This window comes from Hippopotamus amphibius, chromosome 8 (genome assembly GCF_030028045.1).
Source record: "Hippopotamus amphibius kiboko isolate mHipAmp2 chromosome 8, mHipAmp2.hap2, whole genome shotgun sequence".
Taxonomy (NCBI): domain Eukaryota; kingdom Metazoa; phylum Chordata; class Mammalia; order Artiodactyla; family Hippopotamidae; genus Hippopotamus; species Hippopotamus amphibius.
Genome location: NC_080193.1, coordinates 104,312,550 through 104,334,238, shown reverse-complemented (window position 1 = coordinate 104,334,238; position 21,689 = coordinate 104,312,550). Strand labels below are relative to the sequence as shown.

General features: G+C 40.9%; 1 protein-coding gene across 9 annotated transcripts in view; it reads left to right on the top strand.

Moving 5' to 3' along the window:
* The window catches only part of SPATS2L (spermatogenesis associated serine rich 2 like), a 159,311-nt gene that overhangs the window by 49,965 nt on the left and 87,657 nt on the right, over positions 1-21,689 (top strand). Inside the window, exon 1 of one of the 9 annotated variants that reach the window (XM_057744330.1) lies at positions 21,337-21,453. The exons of the other annotated variants lie outside the window; for them this stretch is intronic. The gene's annotated coding sequence lies outside the window, so the exon portion shown is untranslated. Of the gene's footprint in view, positions 1-21,336; positions 21,454-21,689 lie in introns of those variants that run through there. 9 annotated transcript variants of the gene reach the window in all.

The following is a 21,689-nucleotide window of genomic DNA, read 5'->3' as shown; positions in this document are numbered from 1 at the left end:
GCCAGCAAGAAGGGGCAAGAGGACATGGAAAGTACAGCCCTTCTTTTTAAGAGTACAGCCGAGAAGTTGTGTGTGTCCCTTCCATTCGCATCCTATTGGCTAGAACCTAGCTACATGAACACACTGAGCTGCTAGGGAGGCTGGAAGCTGTGGCCTTGAGCTGGATGGTCATGTTGCCAAGTAGGACTGCAAAGTTCTGTTACCAGAGGAAGAAAGAGAATGGATTTGCGAGACAATAGTTAGCTCTGCCTCTGGTTTGGTGGAGCTAGCCTAGAGAAACGTATCTTAACCATGATGTCAGCTAGGGAACGTGTAAGCAACATAGAAAATACCTAAGGGTATAAAGAAAGAGAGAATCTTGCTCTGCTGTAGAAGCCCAGACCCCTGGATAAGCTTGGTGTTGCAGCCTTATGGATTTCAGGCCTGGGGTTCAATAATAAGGCATACCTCTCCTGGTACTAGGAAAAATATTGAAGCTTAATTCCAGAAATGTCTTTTACTACTGTAAAACTGAATTAAAATAGATTTTCTCAGTGAAGTTTCCAGACTAAATAGGTTCAATATAAAACCCAGATCACACATTGCTCCGTTACTGGGATTTCAGGCCCCAAAAGCTGTGCTGCCCTCTCTATCGCCTCTGGATCCACATCATCCTGTTAGTCTAAGATATTGCTGCACTTCTCTGAAAGGGGCAGTAACATATATTTGAGCCCTGTCATGATAAAAATAAAACTTTTAAAATGCTAGTAAATGAAAATTTTAAGTTAAAAAAATTGTACTACTACCACCACCCCATTGTAAGACCTGCATAATTTTAAGAGTGTTCTAGGAAAATAATGGTGAAGAGACACTTTGCTGATTACAGTGCTATACATATTCCATCTGGAACTTGCATGTCATATTTGTTTACTTGATTAGCCAGGCGCTTTTTCCTGTTAGTGTCCACATTCATCTTTTTCAAATGTAACCCTGGTTTTCATCTCAACCTGACAAGACCAACCTGGATTTTGACAGTCACACTGATTTTTATCTGCTTAAACTGCTAGAAGCAAAATCTGATTTTGTTCCTGGCTTTTGTTATTGAGAAAAGTAATAAAAACCAAGGCGGAATTAGATCAGAGACATCCATTATTTTAACCAGGAACAAAAAACAAATATATGGCTCTATCTAAGTATTGGACTAATTTAAGTATACAGGGGATGTTAAAAATTGCATTTAAAATGTGTTTCTCAGCTGATCATGTATTTGATATACAAATCTTAACATTTTCATTGCCTGTTGTAGAAATAATAATATAGTAACAATAAAAACTCTCATTTGTTGTGTGCTCAGTGTGTATCTTCCCTGCACCAATTTCTGTGGTCAGAGCTTAAGCCCTGAATCAGCCCCATCCAAACTGCATGGTCGCTACACAGCAGAAGAAGGGATACCGGAGAGCTTTAGGTGGAAGATAAACAATAGGTTCGACTTCAGTATTATTATTCCTGTTTGTATACATTGTGCATTCTCAACAGGGGTTGTGTTTCCCGCATGGGGGTGAAAATTGGTTCTTGGGGCGTAAAAAAAAATCAGATATTATGGGTGAAGTCGGAGTGTGAGGGAGATGTGACTATGGGATAGTCAGAGAGATGCTACCATGCTGGCTTTGAAGATGGGGGCGGGGGCGAGGGGGGGGGGGGCATGCGCTGTGGAATGTGGAGAGATTCCAGAATCTGGAAAAGGCAAGGAAACAGATCCTCCTCTGCAGCTACAGAACTGTAAGATAATAAATGTGTGTTGTTTGAAGCCACTGAGTTTGTGCTAATTTGTTCCAGCTGCAGCAGAAAACGAATCCACTCAGTTTCCTCTCCTGTTCACTGAGGAGAATAGAATGACCTATGTCACAGCTTTGTTGTAAGCATTACATAAAATAATCTGTGAGCAGTACTTAGCATAGGGAACACAGTGACCTACGCTGGCTTTGACAGTGCTCAGACGGGCGAGGTTTGCACCCGCAGTGTACTGTCCCATGTTGAGCTTGCTGAGAGACTTCTTTCTCTGATTATTTCAGTGACAACAGTCAACCCTTAAGCTGGCCCTGTCACTTTAAGGAGACTTTGTAGATTTTTTTCTCAGATTCATCATGTATTGATTTTATTTTATTTTTAAAAATTTTATTCAAGTATAGTTGATTTACAATGTGTTAATTGCTGCTGTACAGCAGAGTGACTCAGTTATACATATATATATATATATTCTTTTTCATATTCCTTTCCATTATGTTTTATCACAGGATATTGAGTATAGTTCTCTGTGCTATGTAGTAGGACCTTGTTGTTTATCTATTGTATATATATTGGTTTGCGTCTGCTAATCCTAAACTCCCAAACCTTCCTTCCTCCACCTCCCTACCCCTTGGCAACCACAGTCTGTTTTCTATGTCTCTTTCTGTTTTGTAGACATGTTCATTTGTGTTGTATTTTAGATTCCACACATATAAGTGGTTTCATATGATATTTGTCTTTCTCTTTCTGACTTACTTCACCTAGCATGATAATCTCTAGTTCCATCCATGTTGCTGCAGATGGCATTATTTCATTCTTTTTTATGGTTGAGTAATATTCCATTGTATATATATACCACATCTTCTTTATTCATTCATCTGTCGATAGACATCTAGGTAGCCCTCACGTCTTGGCTATTGTATTTAAATAGTGTTGCTGTGAACATAGAGGTGCGTTATCTTTTCAAATTACAGTTTTGTCTGGGTATATGCCCAGGAGTGGGATTGCTGGATCATATGGCAACTCTATTAATTTTTTGCGGAACCTCCATACTGTTTTCCATAATGGCTGCACCATCTTACATTCCCACCAACAGTGTAAGAGGGTTCCCTTTTCTCCACACCCTCTCCAACATTTATTATTTGTAGACTTTTTAATGATGGCCATTCTGACCACTGTGAAGTAGTACCTCACTGTAGTTCTGATTTGCATTTCTCTAATAATTAGTGATATTGAGCATCTTTTCATGTGCCTATTGGCTATCTGTACGTCTTCTTTGGAGTGGTGTCTGTTTAGATCTTCTGCCCGTTTTTCAATTGGGTTGTTTGGTTTTTTGTTATTGAGTTATATGAGCTGTTTGTATATTTTGAACATTAAGCCCCTGTCAGTCACAAAATTTGCAAATATTTTTTCCCAGTCTATAGGTTTTTTTGTTTTGTTTATGGCTTCCTTTGCTGTACAGAAGCTTATAAGTTTGATTAGGTCCCATTTGTTTATTTTTGCTTCTGTTTCTATTGCCTTGGGAGACTGACCTAAGAAAACCATCATGTATGATTTTATGTTTCAGCTGTGGAATGTTCCTTTTAGCACCTTCTGGGTAACTGCAACTCTGAGGTCCTTCCCCCAAGCAATTCTCCGCCCATTCTCGTCCCCTCTTCTGCTTTGTCTGAAGCCTTGGTGGGGTGTGTGGAGAAGGAAATTCCCTGCAGTAGCAGGGAGGAGAAAAGGGCCAGCTGCCAAGCACCCTGGTGAGGGAGGAGGAGCCCCAAGTGGGCTGTCATTCCAGAGAGGCACTCCAAGTTAGAGCCTGCCTGGGCTGAGAAGAATGAACTCAGATGCATTGTTTTCTTTTTTTAACTTAAGGACAGTGTGTGTGTGTGTGTTCATTCTTGTTTTTTGTTTTGTTTTGTTTTTAATGACTAAGAAAATGCTGCTGAAAATGAGAATCTTCACAGTGTAACATTCACTGACTTGCTTCATTAAATCAGTTGGGTTGAGCTTGGTGTGAATGAAGTGAAGGCCACAGGTTTTTCTCTGTTTGTTGAGTCAATTATTTTCACAGAAGACAGCTTGTGCATTATCACAGGAAAAGAAACCAATGGAACTGTATTCCTGCTACTTAAGTGCTAAAATTATATGTGTTTACATAAGTTAGCTTTTAATCCTCATAGCATCACTGTGAAATAGATACTATTACTCTCACTTCCTGCTGAGGAATGGGGAGTATCCTCACAATATCACTATGAAATAGATAAATAGATATTATGACCCCCATTTCCAGCTGAGGCCCCAGGGACTCAGGGAGGGTGGTGGCTGAACTGGTTTGGCTGGGACAGTGATGTGACTGCTGTGTGGGGCTGCTGCTAGCTGTTTGCCTAGGCAGGACCTTTCCATTGAGACCATGTTTCAAAGCCTAGTTTTTAGCCTTGGCGGTCCATACATTGAACCTTTGCTGTGAGCTCAGAGATGCTCAGAATCTATAGTAATATACTCAGGCTTACACAGTGTTTCTGTGGATGATAGATCAACCAGAAAGCTTATGTCTTTATTATTAGGGTATTTCTTCTGTCTCAGGACCAGGACACCCTCTTTCCAAAATCAAGGGCTCACAGACTTCTTTTGCCCTTCACGCCAATCTGATCCCTGCAGTGCCCCCGAGTTCTTCCTGAAATATGCAACCGGCCATTTCACTCTCTTGCTGTGACCCTTCTGGGACTCCTCCTTTATCCTCCCCTCAGGATAAAGTTGAGGCTGCATTACTTAAGTCACAGGCCTTTCTCTCTTTGGAGTCATCTCTCCTCTCTTCACTCAGTTTTAGGGGTACTGAACAGCCCCTTCAGCCCCCAATCATTTTTGCATCTGTGCTTTGGTATATTCTGGTCCCTCTGCTGAGATCATATTCTTCCCTGTTTTTTCCTCTTCACTGTACCCCATTCATCTGGCTAATTCAGGGCTCAGCTTAGATCTAACATCCATCTGGAAGCGTCCCTTGATCCTCCTAATCTCAGTTATTTGCTCCCACCCTCCACCCCCAAGTCAAAGTCATCTAATAAAACCTCGTGCTCCCTCAATAATCGCTTGTGTTGACTTGTGTCCTGTTTATTTGTGTGGGAACCCCCGCCAGAATCAAAGTTCTCTGAGGCCAGGGTCCATATTCCGTTCACTGTTCCTCTTCTACCTAGTGCTTGGTACAAGCCTACATATACAGGAAGTGCTCCATAAAATTTTCTTGAATTGGATAGAGAATGGAAGACCTATGTTGACGTCTTGGCCTTGCCATTTTCTAGTCTGTGACTTTTTACAAGTTCTTTATATGCTTAGGGCCTCAATTTCCTCATGTATAAAAAGAGAAATTTCATTGAGATGATAGGAAATTCACTCCAAACATGAACATTTTGAGATTCTAATGCAACTCATTAGCCACCCAGAAACCATAAATCAACAGTCAGTCGTATCTTGCAAATGATAAGTTGGTAGCATTGCCATGGAATTCACTTCTTGAACATGGATTGATTATTTCACCTCATCCACTTATGTACATTAATGGTCAGTAGATTCATACCTGTTCTTGTGTTGATATTTCTGTCCTTAACTCAAGGGTTTATTTTCTGCCGGATACTCTCTTCATTTATACCAATATGCACATCCAAAAGGAGGCTTTTAAGCATGAGAAAATGATAAATTCTGTTTATGTCCCCTTTTAATTCTTATGTCCATTTGTTTTTACCTAGAGGGACTTAATGAAATCTTTTGCTGTACTAATAATGTCAAGTGAAGGTAATTAAATAATCCATTATATGAGAACAGCAGTATCAAATAAAAAAATCTGCCAATTTTGCTGATTATCTGTGAACTTGAGTTAGCAATGGACATAATACCATATATTAACGGTGTGGAGTATTTGATATGAAAATAAAAGGAAAAAAAGAGAATTACTAACATGCAGGAAGAGTATGAGTGTGAAATGTAAATCATTACGATAGCTCATACATGATGTCTGCTAGGTTATCCCTGATGAGGGAATCCATGTCAAACTACAAGATTGCATCTGAGCTTATAGATTTTAGAGGTTGCTTCCTACTATATGCCTAACACTTATTATCTTAGGAATCAGAATCTTACCATGTCTCAAGTACTTCTTGCTACGAAATTAAACATGTTTAGATATTTCATTAATATATTACATTAATAATCTGAAGTAGTAATTTAATGAGAGTTTCCATAGGTGCAATTAATTTTTCCTAAAATTCGCTCTGTGTTTCCTGGTAATTATGACTAATTCAAGACTTAAAAATAGACTGAATTTTTTTTTAGAAATTACTTCTTAACCTTACTATGAAGTCTTACACAATTCAATATTATTGAAATGATATACCTGATGGGTGAAAAGAGCAGTGTCATCAGTATTCTAAGTAAATTCACTACAAATGGATTTTATTTTCTGTTTTTAACTGAAAGTTCTCTTGCCCAGTGCAGAATTTCTTTTATCTTTGGACAAAACTGTATTTGGCTTAGCTTGTAGGCTAATTACCATTAGGGTTCTTTTCCTCTCTCTCTCCATTACTTTTGTATACTGTTGCTTATTTAGCAAACCATGATGATCTCTGACCTCCTGACTCAGCAAAGCCTACTTCTAGGTCAGGTGGCCATGACCTTGTGTGGACAGAGCACAGTCTGTTAGCAGCACATCAGGAAAACACCGAAGACAAGTGGATTTGTTGTTTCTCTACTGACAAGTTACTCTGAGCTCAAATCACAACCAGTGAAAATGATTTAATGACTCAAATACTTGGTACAGAAACCTTGATGAAAATCTGTACTTTTGAAGAAAATAAGAGTATATCTTTATTTCATATGGAAGATAAACTGTCGTGGTTTATTTGAGACAGCTTTTGCATTTTATTATAGATTACTTAAATTACTTTGCAAAAAGTAGGTTAAAGAAATTAAGAAAGTAATGCTCATATTTACATATCCTAGTATTGAAAGTGAATTCCAATCTTTATGCTAAATGTGGGGTATATGGATAAGTAAATTGAAGTTCAAATCCTGAAAGTTACTCATCTTGTTGATGATCGACTGAATATTGTAAATGTGGCCATATTCTTTTAAAATGTTAATTATTTCCATCGTTAAGATCAGTGATTCTTAATGGTGGGTGGTAAGGGTCTATTTTATAAACCATGTAGTACTTTTTCTCATAGCTCTGATTTTTTAAATTACTAAGCTTAATTTGATATTTCAAATAGCATTAAAGGAAAACAAGACAGGTTTTCATTATCAAAAGATTGAGACACCCGTTTTAACTAATCTGCAGTTAAGAAAAGGTTGGTCTGTGGCAGAATTTTTGGCAGAGAAGAAGCAGGAGGAAAGTGAGTTGTTCCTGCAGAGCAGGAACCCAGACTTTCTAGGGGAGGCAGAAGTATGAATATCCAAAGAGCCAAGAAAGGGCACACACTTGGAGAAGTTAAAAGGAGCAAGGAAAGAAGACAGTACCCAGAACAGTTCTTTGCACAGTCAGTACTCAGTAAGTAGTTTTGAGTGAATAAATGATCTTAGACAACCCAACCATATGAAGCATTGGTCTAACTTCTGATATAGCATACAAAAGTGACACAAAGTAGTAGGAGAGGAGAGACTTAAGCTCTTTGGGCATCACTAGAAGACTTATCTATGTTTAAATGAAGACAAATCTCAGATACCAATTTACTTAGCTGACATTTTCATCTTTAGAGAGGTAAAGGAAATGAAGGAAACTTCTATTTGGGAATCAAATTTTAACCAAGAAGAGATTGCTTGGTGAAATAGAAGTGGAAAGAATGTGCATCCATTTAGTCAACAAATATTTATTGGGCATCTGCTATGTGCCGAGTACTCAGAAGACTGTGGCCATGGTGTCATCTTAGCTTTTGTGATAACCAAGGATTTGGTGACATACATACGGCAGACTTTAGGAGGGAAGTTCAGATAGTCAGAGAAATAGATGTGATTCCATAGTCTGAGACTCTAGAAGAGAAGATGATGGAGGGGATGAGAAACCTAACCATTAAGTTCAGATTAGGGCCCTTTCTGTGTGCTCCCGAAGCCCCTCAAAACTCTCTCCTCAAATCCAGTATCAGGCCAGGTCATAATTCCCCTGCGCTTGTCTCTATTTACTCTGAAGCTTTAAGCTTTAAGATAGCAGGGCTGTGTCTATCATGTTTATCTTTGTATCCCAGCAAATAGGACAGTACCTGACACATAGCTTATACCCAATAAATTATACATACACACACCCACAATTCATTATATATATAATGAATTAAGCAATAAACAATGATGAAATTCTGATAATATAATCATGAATATTTTTCCAAATTATCAAAGATAATGTACATACCCACACGCACATTCCAAGTCTAACAGTTCACAATTTTTTTGAACAATTCAAATTAAATGTTTGAAAGTTCTACATAATGAGGACAAGAAATGGCTGTGGCTGCAAAGGGCGTGCTCAAATTAACTCAAAATATAAGAGAGCATTTCAAGAAGAATGCAAGGAGAGGCAAATAACCGAGAACAAATCAAAGAGATAATCCCATTAGAATAGTGTCTGGAAGCCGCAAGTCCAGAATGAGCTGAAGTATGTGAAAAATTCTAAAAACAACAAAAGAGACTTGAAAAGTTGGCAGGGGACAATTCTACGGAAAATGACAGTGACAAAATAAGCAAGACATAGAAAACTGGAATGCTTGTCATGTTCAGTATTGTGCCCATTTTTGCTAGTGACATGGTTATAATTTCTGTCGACTGGAATACTGTTTTTATTGTAATTTTTTATTGTAGACTTTTGTTTTACTTTTGTAGAAAAAAGAACAAGAAAGGGATAGGATCTCTGATGAGAAAAACAAAAGACTATTCATCTGCTCTTATTTTTGTCTTTAATTGAGGATCGTGATTTCTCACCTGGTAGAGTAGAACAAAATGTGAACAAGAGGGAACTGAGGCCCACAGCAGCGTAACACTAGATCCGCAGCCATTTGGGATGGATGGGGGTTTCCTGGCCCAGACTGTATCCACAGGCCTTGGAACACTCGTGCCTGGGACTGTCCCACTCCAGCCAGACATCTTGGAGGCGTTTCAGCGAATGGAAAAGTCCCCCAAAGCCTGGAGGTTGACAAAAAGAGAAAATATAAGGTTCCAGCAAAATTCTAAAATTTATTCTGAAACTTTTTAAGAACACTCAGAAAAGAAAGAGTCGTTAGGCACCAAAAAGAAGTCAAGCAGGACTAGATGATTTTCCTGTTCAGTAGAGGAACTAGAATGCAAGATGAAGAAAATGTGGTAGATACAGTGTGTATGAATTTCATCAAGGCAGTTTTCACAATATCTTATGATCCTATTATGGACTTAATGGAGAAATATGAACTGAATAACAGAACAGTCAAGTGGATTCACAGCTAGGTTTGCATAACCAAACCGAAGGAGTGCTGAAGAATGGGTCCAAGTGATCACAGGGGTGATCTGTCGACATCTATTTGTGTTTTTCTCTAGATATCTCTTTACCAGCGCGTGAATGATGATTAATCTGATGAAGATAATAGAAATAAGAGACATCTGTTGAACTCTTTAAGTATCAAACACTGTTCTATTACTCTATATGTATTTGTTTACTTCATCCTTACAACAGTCCTACACAGTTGATATTTTTATCTCCAATTTACAAATGAGAAACACAGGATTGAAGTAACTTCCTCAAGTTCACACAGTTCTTAGGTGGCAGAGCTGACATTCAAGCCCAGACTATTTAATTAGTGGCATAAGTTACATAAGTGATATCCTTCAATTTGTGGATGAACAAAGTGAAATGTACAGCTGAATGTAAAGTTATAGATTTGGTATCAAAACAAACAAACAAACAAACCAAAAAAACTCTAATTAGACTGGAAAAATTAGCCAAATGAATAAAGGTAAAATTAATTTGAGCCAAATATAAACTCATACACCTAAGTTCCAAATAAATCAACTGCAAAAGTAAAGATTGAGGAGATGGGACTTACTAATAGATCAAATGAGAAAGTCTTTGGAGTTTCATTTACCATAGGCTCATTATGACCAAGGTATAGTGTGATTGTCAACAAAATGCAGTCTTGGAGCAAAATTTAAAAACATTGTTCTTCCCATTGATAATTTTCCACCCCATTAGACTTTCTTTTTAAAACCAAGTCAGCTGTACATTTTTTATTCTAACTCTAGGGAATACTAAGTTTTCTCAATTGGAAGAAACCCACTAAATAATTTTCAAACAATTCCCTTTATTTGCATTGAACCAGAACAATGGCAGCAGACTAGTGGAATAAGTACAAGCTTGGGAGTCAGTCCCAGAGGTTGAGTCTCCTCCTTGCTGTTGACTGGCTCTGGGACCTTGGCCTTAACGTCTCTGTGCCTAGTTCCCTCATCTAGAAAATGGCGATAATAATGCCTACCTGGCAGGAGCATCCTGAGGACTTGGGGAAATAGACATACACAGATAAAATCGTCCAGCATGGTGCCTGAGGGGGTTTCGTTTTGTTCACTGCTGTAGCCCCAGCATGCAGGCCAGTGCCTGGCCCAGAGGAGGTGCTCAGAAGTGTTTGCTAAGTGAATACTGAATGAATGAATGAAGTGTTCAGTAAAGGATAGTTCTTGCTAAAGGCACGGCAGTGTGATCAGACATGAGAAGTCTTCATAAAGCAAGAGACTGATTTTTCACAGGTTTGAAGAAGGGGAATGCTTTGTCATAGCTAAATTTATTTTTTCCCATCATGCAGCATAGCTTCAGGATTTTTTAAAAACTGAAGTAAAACTGTGACCATTAGGTCATCTTTGTAGTGTTTCCTCAGTCCTTACCCCATTCTTCCATGAGGTATCTAGAGTGGTCTCATTCTGTCTAGTCAGATATTGTTTGAAAGCTCGAAATGAAAAATGAAACCAAGTTAAGTGTGGCTGGTAGCCATTCAGAAATAGATTTTTTTAACGTGGATTAATTTTCAAAGACATGTTTCCTCTTTAAGACTTCCTCATTTTTAAAAGAAGCATTTAGTAAAACAACAGGAATGTCTTTTCAGTGTCTGATTATCTCTCTTTCAAGACTGAATTTGGTAAATTACATAATATTAGCTCTTGGTCATCTCCCAGGTAAAAAAGTAAAACCAAATGAAATCTTTAATGTAATTTATGAGTTTCTCTACTAGAGCTAAGTGAAACTCAGCTTCATAGTGTTTATTTGTTTGGGGGCCTTTAATATTAGTCAGATTAAAGCTTATGTTTTTATAAAACTGTAAGGACAAAGAATCAAGTTCAAGTAGTTAATAAAGACAAAACAAAACAAAACAGAAACAAAAAATAACCTCCAGTGTTTGATTCAGCATTTCAAGAATAACAGAGAAAATAGGGTCTGGTTTCAGAACCTTGTAACCAAACATGACAGTGGGGTGGGATGGGGAGTTGGGATGGGGTGAGGATGAGAAGGAAGTCTCCCATTGTATAAAAGGAAAACGAAACAAGGATGTTATCTCTTCGCTGCATTACGAACAGGACAAGCGTATAATTGAAACTACACCATATACCACCTTTTCACATACTGCCTTCTGATGTCATCTAATTACTTACTGCCTGCTAATCTTACCTCCCTTAGGAGCCAATCTTAAAATTACACAGCATTACAATTAGCTAAACATATCGCATCTAGCCAAGACACACAGTGGACTCCCAGTAAATATTTGTTGATTGACTCCTGTGTGCTCTGCAGGTGGGTTTTCTTTTGGGTGTCACGCATGACTAACTTGTTTCCGCCAGAGAGGTTTCAGTTTTGCTCTTTTTCTTACCTGAAAGGCCATTCCCATCATTGGCAGTACTGCCTCGAAGCAGTGCAAAAGAGCGCCTCCTCCCGGAAGCCCTCTCTGATTAACCCACCTGAACTAAAGCCATCTCATCCATGGAGAAGCCCCTTTTATAAGCATGGTTGTAGTCATTTCAGAATAATTTAAGATTCTTATTTCTCTTGAGTCTGACATGCCCCATGCCCCACAACATACACTGCTTATGAGTAGGCCTGGGGCCTTATTTCCCACAGGGACACCCCTGCACATGCAGTGTCCACCCATGGAGAGCACACTCAAAGGACGTGTTCTGCAGCTGGGTAATGAAATTTTTAACATTAGTGGGAAAACCAGACAACCCTGATTGCTTGTCTCTATCAGTCTGCCAGGAATGGGTATAAATGGAATCAAGGCTGTGAGTGGTGAATCTTTTTCATCAGACAAGTGATCAAAACCTAATACATTTACACCTCAAAATTGCTTTAAAGTAGATTGGATGACTAACAGAAAGTCTTCCAAAGGGAAATAATATATGGTATTATATTTATTTGAGATACCTGTACAATATCTGAACTACAGTACAAAAACCAGTTTTGATTCATTCAATCTTTAGAAAAATGATTTAGGAGAGATTAAACTACGTATTGCTATGGCTTATAGACCATCATAAGCATTTGGTACTTTCCAAACTTCCCCTGATGTGAGTTGAGCCACAGGGCAGGCTGGGAGTCAGAGCAAGGTGTGTGCTTTCAGGCCTCTGATCACTGTAAACTAGAGGGGTGAGCAGACAAGTCACAAGAAGGTTTACAGAGAACCCACAGTGTGCATAAGGGTGTCGACAGCAATAAAAATCCATATTTACAGGGTACATAATGGTGCGGTTAGTGGTTAAGTGTGTTTAGCATTGGGTTGGAAACAACTTTTTTTTTCCCCATTATATTCCATAGAAAAGACAAATGTTCAATGTGTCTCTTTTCGACAGAGCTTAGGCTTTGATGGAGGGGAACTACAGGGCTAGTCTGGTGACCTGGTTATTCCAAATACAAGCCTCTGAGTTAAGAAATAAAATAAATAAAATAAAATAACATAAAAGTAGGAGAAGTTGAGGAAGTTATCTGGTTAGACATGAGATACATGGGGTCCAATACAGGAAGATGTAGAGGGCTTCAGTGCTCATGATTTGACCTTGACTCTGAGGATGACTAAAACACTGCTGGGTTGGAGATATGGAGGGAGGAGGAGAAGGAGTGGACTGGAGGGTGTGTGAAGTGAGGTGGCTAGCGCAGCATTTGACAGTGCTTGTTTTAATGGTGGCATTTAAAGTGATACCCCAGTACTAGATGTTGGGACCTGGGGAATAAATTGTTAAAAACTCATTGCAACCAAGAAAGAAAAAATAAAATGAGAGAACATTTATTCCTCTTTTTCCACATGTCTTTATTGAACATTTAAAAGGTAAAAGGCAATCCACTAGGTACTTTGGAAAAGAGAAAGGAGAAATGGAATTGATTAGATACAGGCTTTTTAAAAGGAAGGAATTCTTTTTGTAATTCATTAAGTCTATTAGTATCTTGTATATTTAAAGCACTTTAAAAGTATTTATTAATTTTCCTAAAACAGCATATATTTCAGGTGACAAATTTCTATTTTTTATTTTAGTTAGAAATTGAAATAAAATTCACTAAGGCAGTGAATATGACCTCTAGAATTTTGAGCATATCATAAAATGGTCAAAATGAGCTTTATTATCTGTGATTACATTAGAATAAATTCAAGGGCATTAAAATCATGTTAATTCTCTCTTTTATCCATCTTGATACAATTACCTGAAATCAGCATGTATAAAAGGGGATTTCATAATTTTTAGGCTGTTCTGTTATTAGCTCTAAGACTTACTTGAACTTTGCTCTTTCCGTGTTATAACTGCTTATTGTCCTCTAAAGACAAGTACCTTAGCTGTGAATTTGGTGCCGAGAGCACTGACCACCTCTGGTAGCCACAAGGCAGGAAACCGTCACCTCGCATGGGTTTCCTAGCCATCCTACAAGGAAGAGGTGTTAGAGTCTTGGATTTACTTTTGCCTGTGTTGAAATTTTAAGGACATAATATGATAAACAAATGACCCTATGGACACTGAGCCCTGGGAGTCTCTATCCCTCTCAGCGGTGCTGCAGTCAGGCCTCAGCCTTGGGCTGCCACCCACACCTCCCTGGAATTGCCCTGCGCCTCCCTTAAGGTACAGTATCCACCTTGGCGAGGGAAGGGTGTATCTAGATGAGGGCAACTTGTGGTCAGAAGGTTGTGTTTCAAGGACCAGCTCCATCACTGGCTGGATTAGGGACCATACCTCTTACGGCCTAGTCCCTCACCTGCAAAATGAGGATGGAGGGAAAGCAACCACATAGGCTATGGAGGAACCGAATGAGATTATTTATTTATATTTATTTTCTAGCATGTAATGTGTGCCAAGTGCTGTTTTAATCGCTTTACAAATATGAATTCATTTCCTCCTCATCACTGCCCTATGAGGTCGTTACTGTAATCATTCTCAGTTTACCAGTGAGGAAATGAAGGCGTAGAGAGGTTGAGTAACTTGCTCAACTCCCAAAACCAGTAAGAGGCAGAGTGGAGATTCAAACTTGGTAAATTGTAATTACTTATTTTCTATCATAAGAAGATGAGGAAGAATCTGCATAGCAGAAATGGGCAGTGTTTCCTCTTTGCAGTCATTTAGGGACCCGCGACTGTGTGCTTGGTGACAGAGGCACCAAAGTGAATGCAGCCGTCTCTGCCGCAGGGCTGGCTATACGGGCTTCCAGGCTGACTGCCTGGGGGTGGTTCACGAGATGGTGGGGACCAAGAGAGGCCTGATGCTGCGGAGAAACAGTGCCTTTCTAAGAACATGTTGAATTTATGAGTTTATTTTTTAAAAAATATCAAACGAGCAGACAGACATATATAGGGTGAAGGTGTCTGTAGGTGGCGCAGGCCTGACAGGCAAGAGAAAGCCTTCTCCATTCTGCCCCGCAGTGGGTATCCCCACCCCTGTGCTCCTCACACTAGCCTTTCACTGGTGAAATTCACCATGAAAACTTCATTCCTTTGGGCGAGACCATGACCCCTAATAACATGTACGTACCCCTGGACACAGTAGTCCATTATTCATTTAGTATAAAATGAGCCAGCAGATGCCTCCGGTTAGGTCTAGGACCAGGTTTTAGAATGGGGAGGGGAGAGAGAAAGCCTCAGGGTGCAGTGCTAGGAGTGTTTGCTCATTGATTGATCTGCCTGTACTGGTGTCGCTGGAGGATTAGAAGCCCTTGGCTGACTCTCATTCTCAGGAACTGACCTTTGGAATGATGACTGCGGTCCCAGCCCATACTGTCTCTTAGCCTCTGGGGCAGTCGGTGTAAAGGTTGCAAGTTCAGTCTTCCAGCTATGCCTTCCCCGGGAGGAGAAAAGTGAAGAACTGATCATTCGCTCCCAGGGGCCCGAAGGCGAAAGCACAGGGCAGTTTTACAAAAAAGGACACCAGCATTTTCACAGAAGGTGAGTTCCTCCGAGCCCGCAGGTGGCCTCAGCCACCAGCCCACCCCTGGGTACTCAGCCACACCCAGGATCCTGCTACGTACCCGGGTCTCTGACTCCACCTGCGTCACTCTTGAGATGACTTAACTGGATGCAGGAAAAGCAAGTTGATAGAGGTGGCCAGTTCAGGGACAGGGCTTATCTGTCTATGGAGAAAGTCAGTGAAGCTGTGCGCTGGCAACCCTGACTTGGAACACCAGGACGCCTTACCAGGTGAGTCGAGGTGGATTTTGCTGGAAAGGCTTAGGAGCAATAGTACCGGATGGGGGAGGAGGCGTGAGAGGGGCTGGCTGCCTGTAGATCTTTCCTACCTCAGTTCCCTAACATTGCCTCCCAGCAGAGGCCAGCGTGTGTACAGCATAGACTGTCTTGAGTCAGCCAGGGCCCGTGATAGACGCTTCAGGGAGAGTGGGAGGGACCTGACTTTCTCTGCTGCTTTGAGAAAACCAATAAATGTTTACTAGGAGGGTTCTGACTTAATGAACCAGGAATGTTGTGAGTTCATTAAAACAGAGGTTTTTGAAACCAGAATATGCTCTGGAGAGATGGTGGCTTCCTTTACCAGGTGTTTATTCCATGACAGATGAGCCCTTTTGCCCAGATCTGGCTGTGAATGTAGAGCTTTTGTTTGCCAGGTTTTGTTAGGATTTCTCTTTGCCAGGCCAGAGCTATAGTGCAGTACCACAATGCACCTTTTCTTTGGAGATGAATATCAGTGTTTTCCTTCAAAATTTGCTATAAAAACTTTAAAAAAGTACGCAGCTCCCACTTCCAGCCTACCCCCTCTAACTGCGAGCCCACCTCTAACCCCCTGATGAGACTGGTCTCTGGGATGAGACAGGCCAGCTGGGCAGATCGCAGCCCCAGTGCTGCTCTGCCCAGAGCCTTGAGCCAGATCAATTCCAAGTCTAATTTCCTGAGTCCACATGCTGATTTCCTTCCTCACCTTTTCTGCGTTTTTGCTTATATATCTGTCTCCATCAGATGGTTTAAGCTCCTTTGGGGGCAGAAGCCCTGGAGTTAGGAGGTCCAAGTTGAGATCTCAACTCAGGCACTTACTGGCAGTGTGACTTGAGTAGCTCATCTCTCTGTGCTGGCATTTCTTTTTCTATAAAATGAGGGCTAACATACTGCATAGGGTATTTTTTTAAATTAATTTATTCATTTATTTATTTATTGGCTGCGTTGGGTCTTTGTTGCTGCATGCGGGCTTTCTCTAGTTGCAGCGAGTGGGGGGGGGCTACTCTTTGTTGTGGTGCATAGGCTTCTCATTGTGGTGGTTTCTCTTGTTGTGGAGCACGGGCTCTAGGCTCATGGGCTTCAGTAGCTGTGGCACATGGGCTCAATAGTTGTGGCTTGTGGGCTTTAGAGCGCTGGCTCAGTAGTTGTGGCGCATGGACTTAGTTGCACCAGACATGTGGGATCTTCCCAGAGCAGGGATTGAACCCGTGTTCCCTGAATTGGCAGGCGGATTCTTAACCACTGTGCCACCAGGGAAGCCCCTCCACAGGGTCTTTATGAGAATTAAATGCGTTCACACACAGGAAGCACTGGGTATTACAGTAAGAGTTCCATAAGTGTTATTTTGTAACCATTGCCAGCATTCCCCAGAGAGCCCAGCACCTTGTAGGTGTTTAGTAAATGATTGTCAAATACTAAGAAAAAAACATTGCCCTTTGTGTAGGACTTGCCATAGCTGGTTGAAGAGCTGGGGGAAAGGAAAAAAAGAAAGGGAAGGCTTGTTATTTCTTTTTCAACATTTGGGGAGTTGGTGTGAGGTACTTTTGTGCTCAGGGGTGTGAAGGAGAACTGTGCTTGGTCTTTTGTCTAAACCCCTCTGGGGTTTGGGATTTGTTCCGTGGGCAGTAGGGGGGTGGTGGGCAAGGTGGTGTGATACGTGGGGAGAGAGCCTATTATGGTGTGCTTGGAGAGAGTGGAATTTATTCTTCTGAATCTTGTAACACCGGCCACTTCACCTTTCCCGAGGCATCTCTGAGGATGGACCTGTTTTAAAGACTTGAGCTGACATCATCGTATCTTAAAAGAACTGAGCATAATTGAATTGCTGATACAAGTGGGTACTTGCACGGGGGCTGGGTCACCCACATCGCTATGGAAACACATGTTTGCTTGAAAGCCCAGCAATCAGAAGCAGAGCCTTCCAGGAGCCAGCATCGGGTCACTTTTAGAAAAAGGCATTTATTTATATTCTCGAGCTGTCAGAGACCTATGCAATGAAATAATTTCAAATTAAATAGAAAAATCAGGACACAGATGAATGCTAATAGAGCCTGCCGTGTGCCCTCCCCCTGTGCGCGCCGTGCCTGAGATCTGCACATTTATTTTAGCTGTCCTTTGCTCTTTTGCTCCCATTTGCATTCTGCTGCCGTGAGGAGGTGGTTTGGCACTTTATGCAAAAATGGTTAATCTTCATTCATACGCATTTGCTGGTACTAAGATGGAAAATGCACAGCCGGGCCTGTCATGAAGTGTGCTGTGTGCTCTTCCCGGCCGACTGTGTGTGTGCAGCACGTACAAAGGCGTGCAATCCGGATGACTCTGCCTCCTACACAGGCACTTCAGTCAAGACACTCTCTCATAAAGGTCTGAAACTTGCATCAGCACATCTTGCCCTAGATGTGCTCAAGATATCCTAAGTGATTGGAAGCTTTTATCTGCCTCTGGAAGCAGGATTTTTCAAATAAGTATTGACTGTTAATGACCTGTTTAAAGAAAACATTCAATTTTCTTTCTTCCCCCTACAAAGAACTTAGTAGGCAGTGACATTTCTAAACCAAAGGCTAACCCTGCTTTTCAAAGAGGCAGAGACAGGGCTTTTAAATGTGAGATTTTTTTCTGACATTTGCCCTTAAAATGCTTTTCAGTGAAGTTGTTCTAACAGTGGGTTTAGTACACTGAAGTGTCTTTGAATAAAAATGCAACCTTGAGATTTTTTTCCCCTTCAAGTTAAATAAAAAAGTCTAGGTAAGAGTCTTCATATGAAATTCACATTTCAATCACCATTCTCTGTTGCATTGTTTATGTGTCCTCATTCCCAATAATTAAAGCAACTTTCCTCCAAGGAGCAAGGCACTGCAAAAGAACCTTTATTAAACTGTGGGAATTAAACCATAGAAGAAAGAGCTAAAGTACTTGGAATGTGAGGGACCTCAGAAATTACAAAAGCAGATAAGGAACAGCAAAGGTAGGAGTGAAAGGGAAGAGGACACAAAACGGAAGAGAGAGATTAGGCAATGGAAAAGTTAAGCAACAGAAAACCTATATGATGTTACATTTAGACAAAGTCCCAGTTTTACAGAGGGAACACTGTTTCCCTCTTCAGCTGGCATGTAAGTGCCCTTGACTGTGCTTCGGGGACTGGACAGGGGACTGAGCAGTTGGTCCTTGACCAGTTTAAAGGTGATCTTTACAGAGAGCTACATGGAACACAGCACCCATGTCTTTTTTTTTTTTTTTTTTTTTGAGGTGAATTTTCAGCTTTCAGCTATCCTGGCTACTAAGTGTGTTTCCATCACCCCCAGGACCCTTACAGACTTGAATTCCTGAGAGCTGAAAAGGACCACAGAGGTGTCATGCTCTGAAGGCTGGAGAAGATGCCACCCCAAAATATGGCTGTGGGAGTTTAGGACATGGTACCCCAAATATGCCACTTTGGCATATTGATTATTATGGGCTGTGGACACTGAAAAACAGCAAATGCAGGCATAGGCTTTCTCTGAACTCCTCTTTTCTGCTTAAAGACAGATTGTCCAAAAGGAACTCAGTTTTCATAAATTCTGTTCCTGGGAGTTTCACCAACCAGGGAGGATGTTGACTCTCGTCACAGGAGAGGAGACTAGAATGGACACCACACTCAGACAGACTTTGTCACAAGCTATCATACCTCCCATCTGTTCTTCTAAGGGCTCATTCATCTTTCCTAAAAACCATTTACGCTCCCCTCTGCTTTCCCTGTTAAGATAGTATTTAATCCTAAATTCTAGGCTACCTCGAGGGAGTTCTTCATTTTTTCCTGAGTATCCCCCATGTGTACATGAGATATACATGTTAATAAACATCTGTTTTTTTTTTTCTTGTATTAATCTGTCTTTTATTACAGGGGCCCAGCTAAGAACTCAAAGGGTAGAGAGAAAGTTATTTGTTCCCCTGTAAGTCTCCAGCCTCTTTTTCTGCGACTGGAGCCCTGAGGCCCTCATGCTGTTCTCTGACAATCTAGAACCTGGACTCAGATGTTCCATCAGGACAAGTGGTGGCCCACATAGACAGATATGCAGTCTTTTCTGAGCTCCTATCAAAATTTCCCTGCCCTGTTTCCCGTTCTCTCAGAGTACCACTCTCTGCTAAGGGCCAAATGTTGGCAGTAGAGAATGAAATAAATTAATGTGTGAAATTGCATCTTCTTCCGGAAGTGATAATATGCCATAGCCGAGTAAAAACCTAGGCATCTCTTAAGAAGTTTCCCCAGGTTAGGAATTAGCACTCTGGGAGACTGTGGAACACTCTGTTTTAACGGAGAGGCTTTTTGCTGCTTCTCCAATCACATCGCATAATTGACTTCCTCCCCACAAGATCAGTCCCCATTCTTCCTCTGTGAGGCAGCCATGAGAAGACATCTCAGGATCTCTGTGATCACAGCACTGTTTAGGCTGTACCAAAATCAGATACAGAGACACTTTAATTACTTTAATTTAGAAAGATGGCGTAGTTAAACATTAGACCCTGGAACGTCATAGCCTCCGGGCTGTGTCTTAGAACCAGGGAAGCAGCTTGTTGGCCAAGGGCCCACTAAATGCAGCTTCTAACACTCTCATCTGAGGTAGAAGCTGCAGGAAAAGAGCCATCTCTTTATAACAGGTACATTCCCGCCCGTTCCTGTGCGAGTTTAGCGGTTCGCTCTGCAGTCTGTGTGCCCTGCAAATGTACAAAGCATACATCACATGCCTGCCTGGCTGGAGAAGGCAGTGCCCGGGACCGGTTTTATTCTCCTTGCAGAGTTCTTACTGCGATTCATATACAGTGAGCCCCATGACTTGTTTATGATGGTGCTGAGGTGCCATCAGCACAATGGCTCTGGGCTCCAGAACTAGACTGCCTGGGTTTGAGTCCTGGCCCTACCACTGACCGTGGGACCCTGGGTTGGTTACTGCATCTCTGTGCCTCTGCTTTCATGTGTATGAAATGGGGATAATCACAGTTCCTACTCTAAGGGGGTAAGAGGGTTCAGTGGATGAATATGTGACAAGCACTTAGCAGAGTGCTTGGCGCAGTCTCAGCGCTCCCTATTAATATTAACACATTGCTGAAAAGACCATTCCCTGGCAAGGTAATTGGTAGGAAACTAGCCCCCCACCCATTTACTTACCTAGGCTCCTGGAGAATCTGTTTGTTGTGTGTGGTGATTGGAATTAAGGAAGTGGCCCATTCTGAATCTTCCCAGGCTGGAGACTCTAAAACAGTGGTTCTCACAGTTTAGTTTGCGGGGGTCTGAATGCCCTGGAGGGCGGGTGAGAGCACTGACTGTTGCGCCCCCTCCCAGAGCTTCCGAGCCAGTCCTTCTGGAGAGGGGTGGAGAATTCACATTTCTAACAGGTTCCAGACACTGCTGCTGCTGCTCCTCTGGGAATGCCACTTGAAGAGCCACTGCTCTAGGACAGCAGTTTCCAGTAGAAGGATGATGGAAGCCACATAGGCCATTGAAAATTTTCTAGTAGTCACATTAAAAAAAAGTAAAAAGAAATGGGTGAAGTTAATTTTAATGTTGTATTTTATTTAACTCAACATGTCAGATATTATCATTTCAACACACAATTGACATAAAAAACTATTAAGACATTTTACATTCCTTTTCTGTAGCAAGCCTTTGAAATCCAGGATGTATTTTACATTCCCAGGACATTCCGGTTCAGACCAGCCACACTGAAATCTGACTTTGCAAGAAAATGACCTGAGGAAGTTTCTTTTTTTCTGGCCTCCATTCTCCCCTACCCCATACCAACTGCATTCTCTATTTTTATGTTTTTATGAATCATGGCAGAACTTTGTAAGTGACCTTAAAAAATTGTTAAAAACATTATTTTAAATTTTTTCTTATGTATTTCCTCTGGCTCTCCAAATTCCATTCAAGAAAAGTGAGAACCTGAGAACAGGAAGGTCAGTCTAAGAGCAGTAATAGGTTTCAGAGAAACAAAAGTGAAACTTTCTTGCTGCCTACACAGTGAAACAAAAGGGAAACCGGAGATTGGTAAGTCAGAAAGCAACTGGCATTTCAATACAATGTTTTAACTTTTTAAAATTTATATGATTGCATGAGAAACATATATATATATAAAGTATATCTTTTTTAAACTCCAAGTTTGGTAGTTGATCAGATTGTTGTGTATATTAAACTTCTCTGAATTGTATTAATTAGAAATGCTGAAACAAATGTATGTGCCAGAATTGGTACTATTCAGGTTTAATTTTTCATAAAGAATATTT